This window comes from Vulpes vulpes, unplaced genomic scaffold, assembly GCF_048418805.1.
Source record: "Vulpes vulpes isolate BD-2025 unplaced genomic scaffold, VulVul3 Bu000000642, whole genome shotgun sequence".
Lineage (NCBI taxonomy): Eukaryota > Metazoa > Chordata > Mammalia > Carnivora > Canidae > Vulpes > Vulpes vulpes.
The window spans coordinates 2,211,966-2,232,573 of record NW_027325668.1 but is presented as its reverse complement, the minus strand read 5'-3'; the positions used below and the strand labels follow the sequence as shown (position 1 = coordinate 2,232,573).

At 33.0% G+C, this 20,608-nt stretch overlaps 1 long non-coding RNA gene across 1 annotated transcript in view; it reads left to right on the top strand.

Annotated features, from left to right (window-relative positions):
* Positions 1–20,608, top strand: part of LOC140596423 (uncharacterized) — a 60,433-nt gene that overhangs the window by 18,488 nt on the left and 21,337 nt on the right. Inside the window, exon 5 of the long non-coding RNA XR_011998404.1 lies at positions 13,148–13,224. This is a non-coding gene — a long non-coding RNA (uncharacterized lncRNA). The remainder of the gene's footprint in view (positions 1–13,147; positions 13,225–20,608) is intronic.

The window sequence follows — 20,608 nt, the reverse complement described above, 5'->3', positions numbered from 1 at the left end:
CCTTAAACATCCTTGTATATTTTAGATTTGGGATTTATGTAAGGACATTATATCAAAACAGTCACAGAACTCCAAATTCATTTAAAATAGACGCCATTTGGATTAGGTTTTGGTTATCCACCAAAGCACCATGGGATAACTAACACATTAAATCCAGAATCTCTGGTATATCTACCTATATTCTTTTTTTTTTTAAGGGTTTATTTATTCATTCATGAGAGACACAGAGAGAGAGAGAGAGAGAGAGAGAGGCAGAGACACAGGCAGAGGGAGAAGCAGGCTCCGTGCAGGGAGCCCGACGTGGGACTCAATCTCGGGACTCCAGGATCACACCCCGGTCGAAAGCAGGCACTAGACCGCTGAGCCACACAGGCATCCCATCTACTTATATTCTTAAATTCGACCCACGTTAAATTCATTTTCCTTCTTGACTGTTTTTTGGCATTAAGAATTAATTTCCATACATATTGCTCCATATTTTGCCTGACATAAAATATCAAAATATTGCTCTTCTTTTTGTACAAATGCTATCTCCTCCATGTTCAGACTTTGGACTCATTCCCTTCAGGAATTTTAAAAACTGACTAATAATAATTCTGGAAATAATAATAGTTAATGAACTGGATATTACAAAGAATAATGATTGTTACGGATGAACACAGTCCAGACTCTTAAAATAAAAGGAATTTAGTCTCCTTGCATAGAAGAAAAGGAAATGGTAAAAAAAAAGATCAGTAAGATTTGGGCATTCCGTGTATCAGATTCATCTAAATACTCTCAAATGTCTCTAGTGTAATCTTCAGGATATTGATATTTCCCAATCAGCAAAGGCCTTGAAAGGATCTGGATTCAGATCCCTTGTTTGTATTTCTGTCCTCAGAATCAAACTTTGGATCTGGTTTCAAAAACATTGGCTCTTTTATTATAAAGCATAAAATATGTTTTTGGAGAAATCATAGAAGCGTGTTCTTTAACTGTGCCATGAACCATTTGAAGGTTTGAACTTGTCATTTTATTGTTATTGCTAATTCTTCTGTGTAGTCAGGAGAATTTAGTGTATATATAGTCATCATTCCTACCACAGAAATATAGCACAGCAGCTGTTAAATGATTTAAACCATTGTCTTCCATAGGTACTTTATTCTAGACTCCAGCCAACTAATGTTTGCTGTCATTTCAGGGACTACCAGTGTCCCATATTTTACTTGAGAGGATAGATTATTATTATGTTAAGATCCAAGAAGATCAAATAGTATAAATCCATTAAAAGCACACACATATAGAATTATATGTATGTGTAAAATTACATATTTCAAGGGATATCAGTGATTCTACCTGCTTTCGATATTTTAATTCTAATCCAATCATATATATATATATATATATATATATAATATATATAGTTTATGTATACACATACATATATATGCTGAGGATCACAGAAATTGTAAATTAAAACTATCTAGGGGTGCTTGGGTGGTTCAATGGTTGGTGTCTGCCTTTGGTTCAGGTCATGACCTCTGGGTCCTGGTATTGAGCCCTGCATTGGGCTCTGACTCATCAGGGTGTCTGCTTCTGCATCTCCCCTCACTGTGCTCTCTCTCTCTGAATGAAATTCCAAAAAAAAAAAAAAAAAAAAAACACAATTTCACATTTGAAGGTATTTTTTTCACCTATTGATTACTGTTGATTATTTTTACTAAGATAATTATTGTTCTCAGGGCACTGTTGGCAAACAAGTAAAAAAAAAGAGAGAGAGAGATTTAATATTGTAAATAACCCTCAGGAAAAGTGTGATCTAGGGCAGTTGTGAGAGTTTTGGCAAAAGAAATTATCAGACTTTCACTGTGATGTTTTATTGCTAATGAGATCTTAGCATCAATTTACTAACTTGATATAGTAGAATTATTTAGTTCAACTTTCAAAAAAGGAGAAATCTTTTTTTTTAAGATTTTATTTATTTATTAATGAGAGACACACACAGATAGAGAGAGAGAGAGAGGCAGAGACACAGGCAGAGGGAGAAGCAGGCCCCATGCAGGGAGCCCGATGTGGGACTTGATCCTGGGTCTCCAGGATCACACCTGGGGCAGAAGGCCGCACTAAATCGCTGAGCCACCTGGGCTGCCCTCTGTTGGTTTTTGAATAGAAATTAAATAATTCCCCTGGATCAAATGGTCATATTTGAAACAAAAACCTATGATTAAAGGAAAAGAGGATTATGGGGTATGATATTACTCTCAGACCCACTCTAACAATCAAGTACACATAAGGTTTCAACTCCAAAATAATAGGATATGGGCTGAAGCAGGCAAAATATATTTTTTACATATTTTTTCATTTATTATTTATTTATTTTTAAGTAGCTAGTTTGTTTAGCACTACCCAGTCACTATGGTAGAAAGTTAGCAGAGTGTAGATTTCTATGACAGAAAACTACTGGAAATCAGAGTGTGGAAATCAAAACCAGCAGTGTGGTTTTGGGCACATGACCCCACTCAATGCTACAGCAGAAATCCAATTTGGAGCTGAATATACTTTAGGGGAGGCAAGTCCTTTGTGAGTCATAGGGTGATACCAAAACTCCTTTAAGATTACCACATGAATACGTAGGAATTTGAGAGTAAGACAAAACAGAGTAAATTGTAATCCATTAAAGTTTTCCAAAAATTTCTAGAACTCATTCATTCAATTTACTTCTAAATATATTACTCACTGTTCTTCTCTATTATTAGATGTTATACAAGAATGACTTAAAATAAGTGTGAGTTTCTTGATAATGCTGTGTGTGTTTTTGAAATGAGCATGAGGCCTGTACTATTGCAAGTACCAGTATATGAGATTGGTCAGACTGACTAAAGACTTGTGATGTTGTGATATCTCGTCAGACACAATTATGCTATTTCTAGTTGCCTCTGTGTGCCCGAATAGAGATAGAAAATCTTTATCCGGAATTATAACCAAATAAATGTAACTTCCCTATATTCTGAATTTTTATAGCATTTTATGCTTATTTAGAATTCTAATCTACTCTCTATAATTTTAAGCAAATAATTTTTTGAATTTTTTTACCATGAGGGGAAGAATATATCTTATTTATAACTATATCCTCCACAACACTTTATGCACATGCTGTGCCTAATAAGTCCACAAAAGAAGTTCCATTTGTACTAATTGATAGGATACATTTTTGGCAAGAAGCAGACTTCATTATTGTTTCCCTATAAGGAAAGAGTATTCGGTAGCCTTTGTGGCTCAGCAGTTTGGCGCCACTTTCAGCCCTGGTGTGATGCTGGAGACCCGGGATCGAGTCCCATGTCGGGCTCCTTGCATGGAGTCTGCTTCTCCCTCTGCCTGTGTCTCTGCCTCTCTGTGTGTCTTTCATGAATAAATAAATAAAATCTTTAAAAAAAAAAAGTATCTTGGATTCTTACAGCAGTAATTTTTACAGTAAAAATTATGTCACATCTTATTACTACCCAAAGAAGGGTATGTAAACCAATCTGTTCATCAGCCAATCTTAGGTATTCAGTTCTCATCATCAGCTCTATTAGCACTGTAAAAGATTCCTCTAACTCAAAAATTCCCATTATGGAACATTCGACTTGCAAGCTCCTTGTAGTGACTGTAGATGGCAGCATGGAAAGAAGCTCTTCTTTTTCTCTGAAAACCATACCTATATCATTTTTCTGCCAAAACTTACTGGCCTTTCTCTACTGTCATGGGGAGTTTTGATTTATGTAGCTCACTGTGAGGATTCAGTGAATAAGTCAATGCCAGTTCTGTGTACTTTCTGGTACACATATAATAGTTTGTCTGCCACTGTCATTTCCCTTTCACCTGACATTCCAAAATGACAAAAAGCAAACCACTGGTGATCACACACACATATGGCACACACACGCATACACATACATCACACGCATCACACACATGCACAGGCACCCACACAATGATAATCAAGACATATTAACCTTAAGAAGAAAGAAAGAAAAGCAAAAATATAATCAGTGTAAAAAGAAGAGAGTTAATGATCAGATTGCTTATAAGGCTTATAACTAATCCACTCCCCAAGACTTTCTTGAATTGTATTTATGTCATGATTCTTTTAGCAAAATGGAAATTTGCAACATATTTCTATTTTAAATATTGCCTAAGTTGAAACTTTCCAAAGTTGTCTAAAATCATAATGTTGAGAAATATTATGTGACTTCCAAAGATCCTTTAAACCATACATGCTTGAAATAATCTCTTTTAAGATGATTAGCTGCATGCACACACATACACACACGCACATCACTATGAGAATTCAGGAAATAAGTCAGCACATGTTCTTTTGTACTTTCTGGTACACAGAAAAAAGAATGGTTTCAGTGCAGATAATTTTTATTAAAAAATTTCTAAATGGTTATTAACATGCAATTACATGAAAAATTAGATGGATGTTTAAAACCAAGTGACTATTCATCCCAATAGGTTTCATTTTGAAGTAGTGTTTTATAGGTTCTACCAACAGATAGTTGTTTCTGAATCCTGGCTATACCACATTTTAAAATGTGGGACCTTGAAAAAATTAAAATAAAGTATGGAACCCTGGTCTAATTATGATCTCTCAACTCAGTTTTCTTAATTTTAAAATAAAGATAAGTAAGAGTACCTACTTTATAAGATTGTAATAAGGATTAGACATTAGTGCCACACTTAGTAAGCCTTTAATAAATGTAAACTATTGTTACTATCCTAATGAGTTTGCACAAATGAAAAACTGAAAAAATATAAATGCCTGGTAAAAAAAAAAAACAGTGGATATGCTGAATTATTTTCTTAGACAATACACAAAAATATTTTCAATTACTTTCTTCTCTGTGCATATGCAAAGGTGAAAAAAATAATGGTAGAAGAAAATAAATCAGTGAATAGATTACAATGTGACAGCTTGAATTCCTTAGCAGAGGAAGAGTACATAAACCCACTCCCCAGACATTGGGTGTGGCTTGTGATGTGATTTGCTTTGGCCAATGGAATGTAAATCCAAGTTTAGTCAGTAAACGTAATTCATACCAGTTATTTTAACAGATGTTTTAATAGGAATTAATCTCAATAACTATTAGAAGCAAATTTATTAGTTAAAAAGCAAAAGGAAACATTTATCACGGAGATAGCTATGAAAAGCACTTACCATCCCTAAAGCCACAGAATGAAAAAGGAAGATACCAATATTGTTAAAAATAGAGAAGTATGGAGGGAAGACCTCATGAATGTAGAAACTCAGACTCCTGCAAAGTTTGGTTCTGGTAAGGCTTCTGGTAAAATCTCTACAGAGATTGAATGGAAAACCTGAAGAAGAAGAGACACTACTCACTTGGTAACTATGTCTTAGGAGTTCAAAAGGGGGGCACTGGTAGAGGTGGAACATAGAATTCTAAGAAGGGGGACTTAGACAAGCTGGTGTGGGTGCCTCTGAGCAGGTACAGAGAAGCTATTTTTGGGAGATTCAGAAAAACTGCAGTGTGTGATCTATTACTATCAGGGTAATGAAGTATTGCTGGGGTTATCCACAGATTTCTTCATCCTCCCGATTTCTAGTGTCCCCTCTAGTTGGACAGCAGCTGACCAGAAGAGTTCTGTTTAGATTACATAAACTCTAAATGATTCGCAGATATAAGAGCAAGAATCTGATAGAAAACAACTGTTTTATGTCACTAAGTTTTAGAGTAATTTGTTACACAGTAATGGCGGATTGATAGAGATGGAGAGGTAGGTAGATAGGTGCATAGATACATGACAGATAGATGCCCATAAGGGCAAGAATTTTATTTGTCTTGATTATCTTTATATATCTTTTATTCTGTCTGATAAGTAGTGACAGTCAAAATAATCACCAACCAAATAAATATAATGATTATAAATATTTGACTTCAGATATTTATACAATTTTGCATAGTTAAAATTTCCCAATGTTATTAAATTTATTCCAAAATTTCATATATATATATATACACACACATATGAATATAAGCATAATTTTCCTTACAGACTCTTGATTAGGGATATTTAGTTGGTTTCTAAGTTGCTTTCACTATAATGGTCCTGTAGGTAATATTTAACTACCTGCATGTAATGTATAATCTCTAAAAATTTTCAGTCAGGTTTATTTATAAAAGTGAAATTCCTGGGTCAAGGTCTACATGCACAAACACACATATGCATACCACATACATGAAGATACACACTAAGATATTATATGTAATTACACTATAAATATTACATATTCTGTTTAGAAAAGATGGCATTAAGTCTATGTATATAGGTAATATCTAGAACGGCTAATGTTTCCAATTACCATTTCACATTTCAGTCTATGCTCTTTTATTTATTTTTTTTTTGCCATATCACATGATTTATTAAACTTACAAATTTTACAATATTTTTTTTTAATTTTTATTGGTGTTCAATTTACCAACATACAGAAAAACACCCAGTGCTCATCCTGTCAAGTGTCCACCTCAGTGCCCGTCACCCATTCCCCTCCAACACCCGCCCTCCTCCCCCCTTCCACCACCCCTAGTTCGTTTCCCCGAGTTAGGAGTCTTTATGTTCTGTCTCCCTTCCTGATATTTCCCAACATTTCTTCTCCCTTCCTTTATATTCCCTTTCACTATTATTTATATTCCCCAAATGAATGAGAACATACATTGCTTGTCCTTCTCCGATTGACTTATTTCACTCAGAGTCTATGCTCTTTTAAAGCTATAGTGTATTAAAGAGTAAATAAACAAACAAATAAATAAATAAATAAATACAACTATAGTGCATGGGCTCATAAAATTTGTTTGGTAGAGATCACCTTAGTGATTTCAGAAATTTTGAATTAATTTATTTCTATCACAATTTTCACCATCTATAGAATAGAGATTACAATAATAATGTCTATGTATTTGTTTTGATGATTAAATTAGTTAAATTAACTGAGTACTTAGCACTAGATCATATTAGTTTTATTGATTTAGGGCTGACAATTTTAAAGAATATCTTCAATAGACATGGCAAAATATTCTACAGAATGTTTTTTTACTTAATGGTATTTCTATTACAAAAGCTACTGAAATTAATTTGGAGGAAAGCAAATCATGAATAATAAATAGATTATTTAGGTGATATGTTAGGTATTTTCACTGTGATTTATCTAATAGTTAGAAAATTTAATAATGCATTTGATTACATCTTCTGTTTTGCTGAGAATAAATGTTTCGATTCAAAAGTTGAAATTTTAGCCATTAGAACAAACCAGAAATGTCTTAGTTCTGGAGGGATTTATGGTTAGATCTCTAAAGATCTCAGAGTCCCTGAAATGAGGTAAAGGATGAACCCTCCTAGCCTTTTCTCAATTTAAGCTAAATTTTTGCCCATACTGTTGCTTATTTCATAGATACAAAGATAGGTGGCTCTTAGTACACAAGGTTTTGTGTGATGTCTTCTTTAGATTACAAAAAATCCTCTTTGCCTTAGACTCCCTGAAGCCTACTACCATTAACTCTTTTTTATCCTTGGAATGAAGGAATTAGTCCAGTTTAAAGCATATGCATTTTAGCCTCCGTGATGGGTCAGTCAAATTTGAAACAGATTCATTGGCAAAACAAAAATCTCTATTTATCAGAGAGTGGAAAACAAAACAAAAATAAAGTATGTTCATAGGCTTCCTTTAGCCAGCAAATCTCAATCTAGTTATCCTTTCAGAACTTAAAGAAATAGATGAACAATGGTTATGTTCAATATGATTTCTCTGCATGAGTTTAATTTTTGCCTGTGTCAAACTATAAATGGAAGAATGTAGGATCACATTGATTTCATGTCCCAGAACAAAATGTAAGTTTATACTGCTAGCAACAGCAGTACCATCTTCCTCTGCTTAATCCTATGTGGATTTTAAACAATATCCCTGCTTTTGATATTGTTGAAAGAATTTTACCTTAAGTAATGAAGGAATTAGCTAGTCCTTTCTTGGTCAACACAATTATTTCCTCACTCTCAACAGGAACATAATCATCATATCAACTTTTAATTGTATGACAGACACAAGTTATTAACTTACAGTTCAGTTTTCACTATTCGGTTCAAGCCATTCCTGCTACCACCATTCGTTATGGCCTGGAGATCCAAGATCATTTGCCAGGAACTCAGGAGAGGAGAAGTAAAGGATTTGGATGGGAATTGAAGGAAATTGGGTGCTACTAATTCTAGTATAAATTTACATTTGCATTTAGAACAATTTTTTTTTAATTGAGGATGAGGAGGAAAAAAAATAAAGACAAAGAAGCAACTGTAAGATACAGGATAAGAAATCTGACAACACTGACTTTCTTTAACTGTTAAAAACTAAGTTGGTAATAAGAAAACAAAATGAAATAAATTGGAGTGTCACATGACTGAAGAAGTTTGGGGACACTTAGATAAGGAGACACTAATGTGTTATCTTGGGACTGAAGTTTAACTTCAGTAACTTTATAAATTATGCCAAAAATAAATGTTTAGGTTTTAACAGATGATGCTAATAACAAATTAAGAATTTATTTTTTAATTTTTAAAATACTTTATTTATTTATCTGACAGAGAGCACAAGCAAGTGGAGTGGCAGGCAGATGGAGAGGGAGAAGCAGCCTCCTTGCTGAGCAGATATAGGTCGGGCTGGATCCCAGGACCTTGGGATCATGACCTGAGCCAAAGCAGATATTTGACCAACTGGGCCACACAGGTGCCCCAGAAAGTAAGAATTTAAAAAGTAGATTTTGAGTCATCTAGATGGTTCAGCCAGTCAGGCATCTAAGTTGGGCTCACGTCATGATCTCAGGGTCCTGTGATACACCCCTGCATTGGGTTCCCCACTCAGCAGACAGTCTGCTTCTCCCTCACCTTTTCTCTCTGCCTGTTCTCTCCCTTCTCTTTCAGTAAATAAAATATTTAAAAAAAAATTTAAGTAGATTTTGTTTTTGTATTAAACCTATGTTTATGTTTTTGAACTACTAATCCTGACACAGATAATCTAGATATTTTCAAGTAAATTCACATCACTTTTTCTATATTTAATTATGTTTGCTTAATTCAACATTCACAAAACATTTCTAGTCCAATTTGCAAACAATTAATTCTTTAACTGCTGCTTCAGATCTCTCACAAGTGCATACATTAGAGCAAGATTGCTGCTGGCACGCAACACTTAGAAACAGGACCCTTGAGCTCATCAAGAATACCATGGTCTAGTGAATCATGAAAAGTATTTACAAATTTCTGATTCTTAGAGCAACATATTCATTGATAACTTAAAAAACTAGAGTCAGAAAAGTATCAGGAATCCAACTGAGAGGGCAAAAAAGGTCAATCAAGATAAGAAAAGTAAAACTGTATTTCTATACCATTCATTCTCTATACAAGCAAATGTACCACCATGAGAACTACCACTAGGAATGAATGACCTATGCCAAAGAGAATAGATAAGAAGGACATGGGCAGCTGAAGCCAGCAGGAACACAAATCTAAGCTCTTCTCTCTAATTCTTCATCTTCAACAGGGGCTTCATCATAGTAAGTTACTGCTCCCCATTACCTAGTTACCTTCAAATATTTGTATTTATGAGGACCTGATATTTTTGGTTGAACCAAAAATATTAGATATGTTTGCACACTCAACTGATACTGGGTTGTGAATCTTGAATTCACTCAAATATGTACTTGGATCAATGAAATGTACTTGATGTTGTCTAAATATAGTCAGGAAATACTAGGGACATCAAGAAACAAAACTGCCTACTTGCCAAGTAAAATTCTATTTTTTACATTCCCAATCTCAAGCTAATGCCATCTGTATCAAAACTTAAATCATTGTTTTTGGCAATTTTCAGATATACAATGCTAAATGATTCTATTTAGAAAGTCAATTCATTTTTGAAAAAATATTTGGCATCTGACTACCTTTGGTGGACCCATCACATGACTATGCTTCATTAGATCTGACAATCCATGTATGCAAATGCATAGGCAATGCATTAAGGTATACAAATAAGAAGTGACTAATTATCATATCTAGTTTAATATGACATGAAAAAGAAAGCACACATTAATGAAGGTAACTCAATCCATAAAGTGAAAAATTTAGGAGAGTGTTCTCTGAAGCATTGATGACAACAAGAACCTAAGTTATCTATGAATTTATAAAATACTGGGAAAAGATTAAACTCTCATAATTAGTGGCATAGAACTTTCAGACATTTCATCCATCTTAATAGACAGGGCTGCTTCAGCTTACATTTTGTTTACATATGTTACAGTCCATTTTTTAAATGTTGCTTCCTTTACCTCATTTTAATTTTTTAACAGTTAATTTCCCCAAACCTATCAAATAGTATATATACAACTTTAGTTTATTGGTTTGAATGAAATAAATTTTACCCCGTGTCTCAGAGAGGAAATCCAAGAAAGAAAATCTTTTTCAGCTTTATTGAGACATTAATTGATATAACATTGTGCAAGTATAAGCTATACAATAGAGTGATTTTATATATGAATAAGTTGCAACATGATTTCCACAATAAGCTTAGCTAACCCATCTGTTATCTCACATAGTTACAACTTTTTTTCTTTTTTTGTGTGTGAGAAGTTTAAAAATCTACTCTTTTAGTAACTTTCAAATATATAATACAGTATGGTTAATGATAGCCACAGTGCTGTAAATTGCATCTTCAGCCTTTATTCCTCTTGTGTGTTTTGACTGTCTTCAGCCATTTCCTTCATTTCTACCACTCTCCACCACTGGGCAGTCACTAATCTAGCTTCTGTTTCTATGTTTTTTGTTTGTTTTAGAATCCACATACAGCTGAGATTGTCTTTGTCTGACTTATTTCACTCAGAGTAATGTTTTCCTAAGCAGGTCCATCAATGTTGTTGCAAATGGTAGAATCTCCTTTTTTTTACCGCTTAAGAATATTTCATATTCTTAAGTACACTACACTTTCTTCATTCATCCATTGATGGGCACTTAGCTTGTTTCTATGTCTTGACTATTGTAAATAATGCTTCAGTGAACATAGGAGTGCAGGTATATTTTCAAGATAGTGATTTCATTTCCTTTTGATATATAGCCAAACATAAATTACTGTATAATATTTTAAATTTTTATGAAATCTCAATACTGTCTTCCTAAGAAAAATAATTTGATATCAGCATTAAATCATAGTGTCATAAAGAAATAAACCCCATAATAATGTGACACTTTAATGAATTAAATGCGTAATTGTCAAATATTTACTTCCTAGAAAATTTCCCTACCCATTCTTTCATGACCTTTAAACTCTTAAGTGTTTTACACTTAAAATTAATTATTACACTGTATTTAAAAAATCAAACTATTGATTAAGTATTCTTAAAAGTGGAAGTATGCTCTTAAAAATAAAAAAAGACTTTTCAGGTGTTAAAAATCATATGCTTTTTAAATATTTAATAATATTAACAAGCTGTGAACATGTATGTAATTAAGCAGTTGTTATAAAATCTCCATTCTGGGGGAAGTAGATTTAGAAAGTTTTTTTTTTTTTTTTAGAAAGATTTTTAATTTTGTTCTAAGTTTGCTTAGCCTAATATATTCACACATATTTTAGAATACCTCCAAACTGTATTGTTTTTAAATATCATTTTATTCCTTGGTGTCGGCACATTATATCCATCCTTTGTGTTTGTTAGCTTATCTTCCATTTTGTTAATTATTTATGCAAAGATCATGTAAACGTGTTTGAATTTAAATCTTCTCCCATTTAATTTGACTTGGCAATAATTAAAATTTGAAAGCAAACAGAAGTTGTTTATTTGGAAAATAAAAAGATTTAGAAAAATTTTTAAACTTCTTTATTTTATAAGATAAGAAGACTCCTATCGTTCTTGACTAGTAACTGAGATATTTTTATGTTTCCTGCTGTTAAAGTTTTGAGCATAAATATTGTATTTTTTATTTTATTATATCTAACTGGGTAGCAATCTTAGACTCTGAAACACCTGAGTATTGTAAATTTGTGTGTGCATGTGTCTTTGTGCTTGATTACAAATACATTATATCAGTATATCAATGTTTTATGCAATGGTATTTGGTTAATCATCTAAGTGTGGTGGCAAAAAAAAATAGGGGGAGTTGGGGTTTCCTTCAGCTCCATAAAAACAATTTTATTTTATTTTTTAAATGATTTTATTTATTTGAGAGAAGGTGAACAGGGGAAGGAGCAGAGGGAGAGGGACAAGCAGACTCCATGCTTAGCATGGAGCCCCATGTGAGGCCTGATCCTGTGACCCTGAGATCATGACCTGAGCCAAAAACAAGAGTTGAATGCTTAACCAACTGAGCCACTCAGGTGCCCCATAAAAAACAATTTTAAATAGTCAGAGAAAAGAGTCATCCTCCTTAAACACATCCTACTCCATCATATTGACACACATAGGGTCACATTACTTCATAGGCCAAAAAGCAGGACACCTAAATAACCTACCTTCTATATAAAGAAAACAAAAATGGAGGGATCCTCATGTTTCACTTAGGAATTTTTGTCATTGCATTTTGTACTTCGTTATAGAACTAGTATATATGTGATTACATACAAAGATTTGAGATCATCCAGATTAGTGTTCTATTTTTGGTTCTGTCATTGAGCAAGCTTGGAAAATATAAAAATTGTTTCTGAATCTCATTTTGTTAATTGCAAAATCAGAGTAATAAAAAAAAATCTCAAAAGTACTATTAATAATAATTAAATAGTCCATAAAAATTTCTTGGCATTTACTAGGCACTTCACAAATGGCAATTAATTATTATCATTGATGAAGTCCTAAAGGTTTACTTAGTTTAAAAAGTCAAGATATAGAATAGTGAGTGTAAAAATGGATTTTTTTGAAATATGTGTCTATAAAAACATATTGTTGCTAATTATGTGTAGGATATCTGAAGGATATATAAACAATTGGGCAAGGACTTGGGTGATTAGTAAATGGAGTAGGGAGGAGAATTACTTTTCATTGTAGCATTTGATTTTTGTACAATTTTGTATTAGTCACCTGCATATAAACAACCCCAAAACCTAACAGCTTTAAATGATGATCATTTTTTTCTATTTCAGGTACTGGATTGGTTGAAATTCAATTAATCTAGATTGAGCTAAGCTGGACTTGAGTCTAAGCTACATATTGGGTTCAGGTATGTTTCATCTATTTCTTATCCTTGGATTAGCGGGTCATACAAAACATTTGTTGTCCATGATGATACCAGACCTAGAAAAATGAGTACTTTCCCATGCATGTGTGTTTTCAGTTTTTGCTTATGTTACACCAGTTAATATTTCACTGGCCAAAGCATGTGATATGGCCAAGCCAAAATCTAGAGAAAAGAAATACAGTCCACTGACCATGGTCAAAACCAGTACTAGTGGAAAGAAGTATACTCCCACTTCCATGTAGGTGGTAAAAGGAATTGTTATAGCCTTAAAATTACATCATTTACTATGTCTATGAATGGATTACCTATTTTAAATACATATGTATATATACTCAGAAACAAGAAGAAAACAAAGCAAAAAATAGTAGAAAAAATGTGTGCCTTTAGTCCAACCACAGCAGAGAAATATCCCTAACGGTACAAGTTTCAGAATAAGCATTTGCTTATATAGTTTTTCCAGAGATGGCAAAAGCACTTCATTTGAAAAGCTCATCATATATGGAGATTATCTAAGTAGCTAAGATGACCTAAGGAGGAAATTTTAAAAGAGGATGTTTTAACGTTGAAGACCCACTGATCTCTTACTCTAATCTTACATAGGCAATTTACTTTCAATAATACACACTTACAGAATAATTTTTGTTATTGTTTTTTAGCATATAATTTATTATTAAAATAGTTTCCCGCTTGTTTGTGTGTGTATGTGTGGGGGGTGTTTATTTATTTTGTGTTGCTATGGTTGGACATTATTCTGCTGCTCAAATATGCATTTTTTGCTCCTATTCTGTTTGCAGTGAAAAACAAAGCAAGGGGCAGCCCGGGTGGCTCAGCAGTTTAGTGCCTGCCTTTGGCCCAGGGCATGATCCTGGAGTCTCAGGATCCAGTCCCACGTCAGGCTCCCTGCATGGAGCCTGCTTCTCCCTCTGCCTGTGTCTCTGCCTCTCCTCTCTCAATCTGTGTCTTTATGAATAAATACATAAAATCTTTAAAAACAAAACAAAGTGAGAACAATGGAGGCACCCTGCAGTTTTCAGGCAATTTTGTGTTATTTTTCTTCCACTGTGTTCTTATTAATCTTTATTAAGGATTAAGTAAATGCTAGATTTATTTCAAAGGTATCTTGATTTTCAGTATTTTAAAGCACATATATTAGATTTTTTTAAATCAATTATTTGCATCAATGTCATTAAATATCATTACAGTGTTTTTAGCCTTAGAAATGTGTTTTTCCTGAAGGAGGTTTGAAAAAATTTTTTCCTGAAATCATGTTGGGCTATAGGAAGCTGTGTTGTCAGTCATGAATCTATGAGAAGATACAGGGAATTACTACGGTTGAAAGATATATAATGGAACACACAAGATTAATCCTAGTTCTACTTTGGCCAAGTCATTTACGTAGGTTATCTTTATTGCATATTCATTTACTAAATAAAGATATAGGGCAGCCCAAGTGGCTCAGCAGTTTAGTGTTGCCTTTGGCCTAGGGCGTGATCCTAGAGACCTGGGATCGAGTCCCACGTCAGGCTCCCTGCATGGAGCCTGCTTCTCCCTCTGCCTATGTCTCAGCCTCTCTTTCTGTGTCTTTCATGAATAAATAAATAAACTCTTTAAAATAAATAAAGATATAAAGTTTGACATCTCCATCTTAACATTATGTAAAATTCTCAAAGAAGTATGTGGTACATCCAGAATGGAGTCCATACGGCCACCAGAAGTGTCTACTTTACTATATTAGATGACCCAAATTCATGGTGTTAAATACACAAGTGTAGGAGTTGAAAGAAACACCATTCTACAAATGATGTAGAGCAAATTTTTTGGCAAAACTTGGTGACCAAGTAAACTTCAGTAAATCTGTCAAAAGCATACATGGGAGAGAAAAAGGAACCATTATACCCATAGTATAGGTAAAATTATTCAAAATAGGCTTGATCGTAAAAACTTGATAAACTAAAAAAACAATTGGAGACTTTGGGGAGTTTGAATGCACTTGATTCAATTTTGCACACTGTGTCTGCCTATCCCAGCATCAGTCACCAAGAAGAAGATAGTCATCTGCAAGTGAACAATTGAAAGAGGAATATGTCAAAAGATAATTGCATCAGAGATAAATAGGCAAGGAAGACTTTATTCAAAACTATTGTAAATAGAGAGATAGCCTGAATTCAACTCTATTGAAACAAAAGACGGGAGGTTAAATTTAAGCATTGATGTGATTTAGTGAATGAGTACTGAAGGATTTTAAGAGGGACACTGGTCAATGCAAAGCTATACTGTGTTTGCTAAGTAAGGTTAAGCTCCTACCCTCCCACAGCAAAGGGGGGATTTGGAGTGCAATCTTTCTTGATGATTACATTTTAAAAGGATGGCTCCTAGATCCTCGAGAAAGACATTTCTGGGTTTTACCAAATAAACCTAGCATGAGGCTGAGAAAATATTTACATCTTAAAGGGGCACAGATACAATTTTCAGTCGAAAGTTTTATCAAGTAAATGCTCTAAGAAAAGGGAGATCCAATGCCTGAAACCAGGAAGAAATATGTCAAAAGTTCAGGCAAGCTAAGAAGCACACTAAGGCTATCTTGATCAGATAATAGGATTTGTTCAATTAATATGGACATAATAGAAGAAAACAAGGAAAGTGATATAAGAGCTAAAGAGAAGAACAGACTCATTATCATGCGTAGTAAAATATAATAGGATAAAAGAGAACCAGTTCTTATCTTCAGGGAGTTTACTTACTAGTAGGAATATGATACACACACACTCACACACACTAATAACTTTACAGTAAGGCAAAATGGAATAAGGATTATTCTCAAAAGTGTTATAGAAGCCAAAGGGATAATGGCTTTCAGAATGATTTCATGAAGGTGGGTGGATAAAAAAATATGAAAATTAGAATTTGGTGAGAAAAACAGAGTATAGCATCCAAAAGAACTGATTTACTTCCCAGTAAAAATTTTTATGGGAATACAATTTTTAAAATACAATTTAAAAATGTCGAGGCTCCCGAGGGGTGCGTTCTGTTAAGTATCTGCCTTTGGCTCAGGTCATGATCCCAAGGTCTTGAGATTGAGCCCCACATTGGGCTCTCTGCTCAGCAAGGGGTCTGCTTTTCCCTCTTCCTCTGCCACTCTTGCTCTCTCTCAAATAAATAGAATCTTTGAAAAAATAAAAAAATTAAAAACCTGAATGTCTGTGGAGATTCATTTTAACATCTCCATTTATTTATTTATTTCAAAAATTTCCGGATGTGTTATACTTTTGTTAGCCATTTTGGATTCAAAGATAATACTATATCATCCCCTCAGATAACTTATAGATTCATAGGAAAACTGCTATAGAAACACATAATACAAAAAGAAAGGGTAGATGCTGTAATAATGGTAAATAATATAGAGACACATCAAAGAAGGGAGTGTCTATGCCTTTACATCAGAAAAATTTCAAAGAGGTTGAAGCATTCAGAGGACAAATGCACTTTGTAAGAAATATTCTGGCAAATCAAAATAGGAAGAATACAGAAATTAGCAAGTCATGGGTAAAAGGGAGGTTGAAACCGGTAATAATAGAACGCAGTTTTAATTTTTGCTTTCTTCTAATTCATTCTCCAAAATGCATCTCCAAATATGTTTTAAGCTTTTATCTTTCTATCATCTATCTATCTATCATCTATCTATCTATCTATCTATCTATCTATCTATCTATCTATCATCTATCTATTTATTTGAGAGAGAGAGAGAGAGAGAACATATGAGCAGGAGAATGGGCAGAGGGGAAAGGACAGAAAGAGGGAGAATCTCAAGCAGACTCCACAATGAGCATGGAGTCCTACAAAGTGCTCATTTCAGAACTTGGAGATTATGACATGAGCTGAAACCAAGAGTTGGATGCTTAATCAGCTGAGCCACCAAGGCATCCTGGAAGTGATTATTTTAAAATATCAATGAGATCATGTCACTTCTCTGCCCTAACCATTCTGTGGCTTTCTGTTGTATTTTAAATAAAATAAAGGTTCATTTTCTTGGCATGCAAGCTCTCTTCATATTTTTCCAACCTCCAACTTAAACTCATTTCTAATGCTACTAATTTCCAAATTCCCTGGCCTGGTTTTGATTTCTAGCATGTACCACACTCATCCTATTTTCTGGTTCTTACACAATTGGATTCTTCTCATTCTTCAGCTTACAAGATTAACGTCACATGGCTATGGATAGTTTCTTAGAACATCCTATTTAATTTTCCCACCATCCATTCTTCTCAGTTACAACCTCAAGTGATTTCTGTCTTGAACTTATTAAATTCATGATTATATTAACCATTATGTATTTGTGTACTTTGTTTCTCTGGAAAGTGAATAGTTTTAAGTCTTTAACAAAGATTTCCTGAATGAATAAATGTACAGCTTTGTCTTAATTCTACAAGGGGGAAACAAGCAAAATATTGCATATAATATAATACGTATATTTTTATTTGTAAAAAACAAAAACAAAAACCAAAAAACCAAACAAACAAAATAGTGAAAAGTCAAAATAAAAACTAATAATATTTATGTAGGAAGACAGAGAACAGAGGGAGGGAATTATAATGAAAGATTTTCTGAGGGAATATTGTTATTAATTCTGACTTAAAACGTACAAACTTATTATATGTCACAAATAAATGTACATAAAAATGCAGGTCTGAAAAATTGAAGACAAACTAAAAGAATGGACATATACCAGTGATATAATCACACAGACAAAACAAATCATTTCAATAAGGTTCAAAACATTGTATTTTGGCCATATATTCTTAAAGGAAATGTTTACACACAAAGAAAACCTAAAGTACTTTAACTTTTTTCACTTGTATGGCTCTAGTTAGAATATCAGTATGGTTACTTAAAATTTGCATTATGTATATTATAGGATAAAGCAAATGAAAAGGTAATTTTAGAATTTTCAGTGTAAGAGAGGAGGATATAAATATAAAATTTCATAAAGTTAAAAAATACATAGTATTAAATTTGGTGTAAAGTATGAATTCATAGTATTTTTGTTAAAAAAAAAAATTCCTAGGTCTGTCCACTGAAAAGGCCTAGAAGCTACATCTACTCAATGGCTCTGAACACCTTATGTACATAGCATGGCAACTAAGTTAGAGCTGCTTAGAAAAAATAGCTTTTTTTTAGGTTTACAGAAGAAAATGTACAAAACTAACATATAATAGTTTGCTATGCTAGAAATCAAGAAAGCTATCAAAGAGCAATGTAGTCATTCCCAAAAGTCAGAGTTGACAACCTTAAGAAGATCGCACTGTAAAAGAGGGGGCAATTTAAAGACCAGAGAAATAATAACACAATTAATTTAAAACATTAAATATACATTTTATACTCATAGTGTTAAAAATGCTTTTCAAAAAGCTAGGAAGCCAAAACAAGAAAAAAAACCTTTTTCATTATTGAGGATATTGAGTGCATCAATAATTTATCTAAAAAATCAGTAAAAATAAAGAAAAAATATTTTCCTTTCTTTAGAGAATGTACTTGATATACTAAATAATCTTAATTGATAAGAAAAATATTTACGTATGAATTCTAGTTAATAGAATATATTATTAAAATAGTTATTAGAATAGCTATATATATATAGTTATATATATATATATATATAAAACTATATATATATAAAGGATAGAATTAGAAATTCATCACTTTGCAACCACTACTCTAATACTCTAATGATTATATCAAGCAAGAATTATCAATGTATTTAAAAAACATCTTGTGAGAGCTTGATAGGTGTATTTATTCCTAAAGTTATTCCTAAAGTTAAAATCATCACCCCAAGTGTTATTTGTTGATTTCAAGATGAAAAAAAAATCATAAATTTGCAAAGGAGAGAACAAATTGTCACTTCCTGAAGCAATTTATCAACCACTAATAATGGCTGACCAGACATTATGTTTGTCTAGATAGGATGCAGTAGACACCCTGACAAAATGCTGAATGTAAATTTAATATACCTTCAGATTTCATTTCTAGTTTTCAGGAGATATAGGAGTTGGAGCAATAAAATTAAGTGACACCACAAAGAAGTAAGGTAGGTAATTTTATAAAATAATTGATCAGGTCTTGTCAAGTCAACACTATAAAAAAGAGCCTTTTTTTAAAAAATAAAAGATATTAAAGAAAATAATAACCAAATGTGATACAGATATAAGCAGCCTGATTTGAACATTGAGTGTAAAAGGACACTTTTTAGACAATTGAGAAAATTTGAAATATGGAACTAGTGTTATATATAATACTAAAGACTATTGTGGTTTCAAAACATGTCCTCAAGTTTATTGGAAATTCTTCCCATTGAGAATTGGGGTGTATGTCCCCTCCCCCGATATGGGTAGGCTTAGCGCTGAGTAATCACATGGAGCAAAAGAATCACTTAGCTAAGCACTGCTCAATTTCTTGATCCAGAAATGCATGAACATAATAACTTGGCTGTTGTTTTCTACCAATAATACATCAAAGAAAGGATTTTTTAACAAAGAGTATATGACTGGAATGATTAACAGTTGTTAACTTTTTAGGTGGGTAATGGGACTAGGGTTTTGAAAATATACTTTTTATTGGAAAAACCAAAAAATTTACTTAAAGGTAAACTGTTTTTATATTTAGGATATGGATTAATGAAGCATATCTAAATTATTATAAATATTAGCTTTATTTTGTGCATATATGAGAGTTTTTGAATCATACTCTGCATATCTTTTTTTGAAAAGTTTATAGTACTTTTAAAGATCATCTACTGGGTAAAAAGTAAAGATTTCTGTTATAAATTAAAGCAGAGCAGGGGAGGAGGAAATTAAGGCTCCTTTTAATTTTAATACAATCTTAGAAAAAAGTAAAAACATCAGATTTGAAAAGGAGTTAAAAGATAGACTTGAGAAGAACTAAAAGTACAATGAAAAGTAGGAGATCAAAGAGATTCTCAAAAAATACAATAAAATCACTTTGTACTGTAATGATGTGTTTCACGTGGGTGTACCCTTCCATGGGTTTATGAAATCATTTGAGTAAGGATATTATCTTCAACTTTGTATTCCCCAGGGTTAGCATATTGCCTGCCATGCTTAGGGCATTCAGTAAATGTCACATAAAAGAAGAAAAAAGTTGTGGAAATTGGAATTTAAAAAAAAAACTGTATATATTAGTCCAAAAATTCACCATCGCATTTATGAAGGTGGATGCATAGAAGGTTAAGCGTCTCTATTCAGGGTTCTGTGCCCTGGTCTGTCCATGTTGAAGTGGATATTACAAATATACCAGACATGACCTTCAAACTGTGGAATGTATGATTGGAAATGAGGAATGGAGAGAGAAA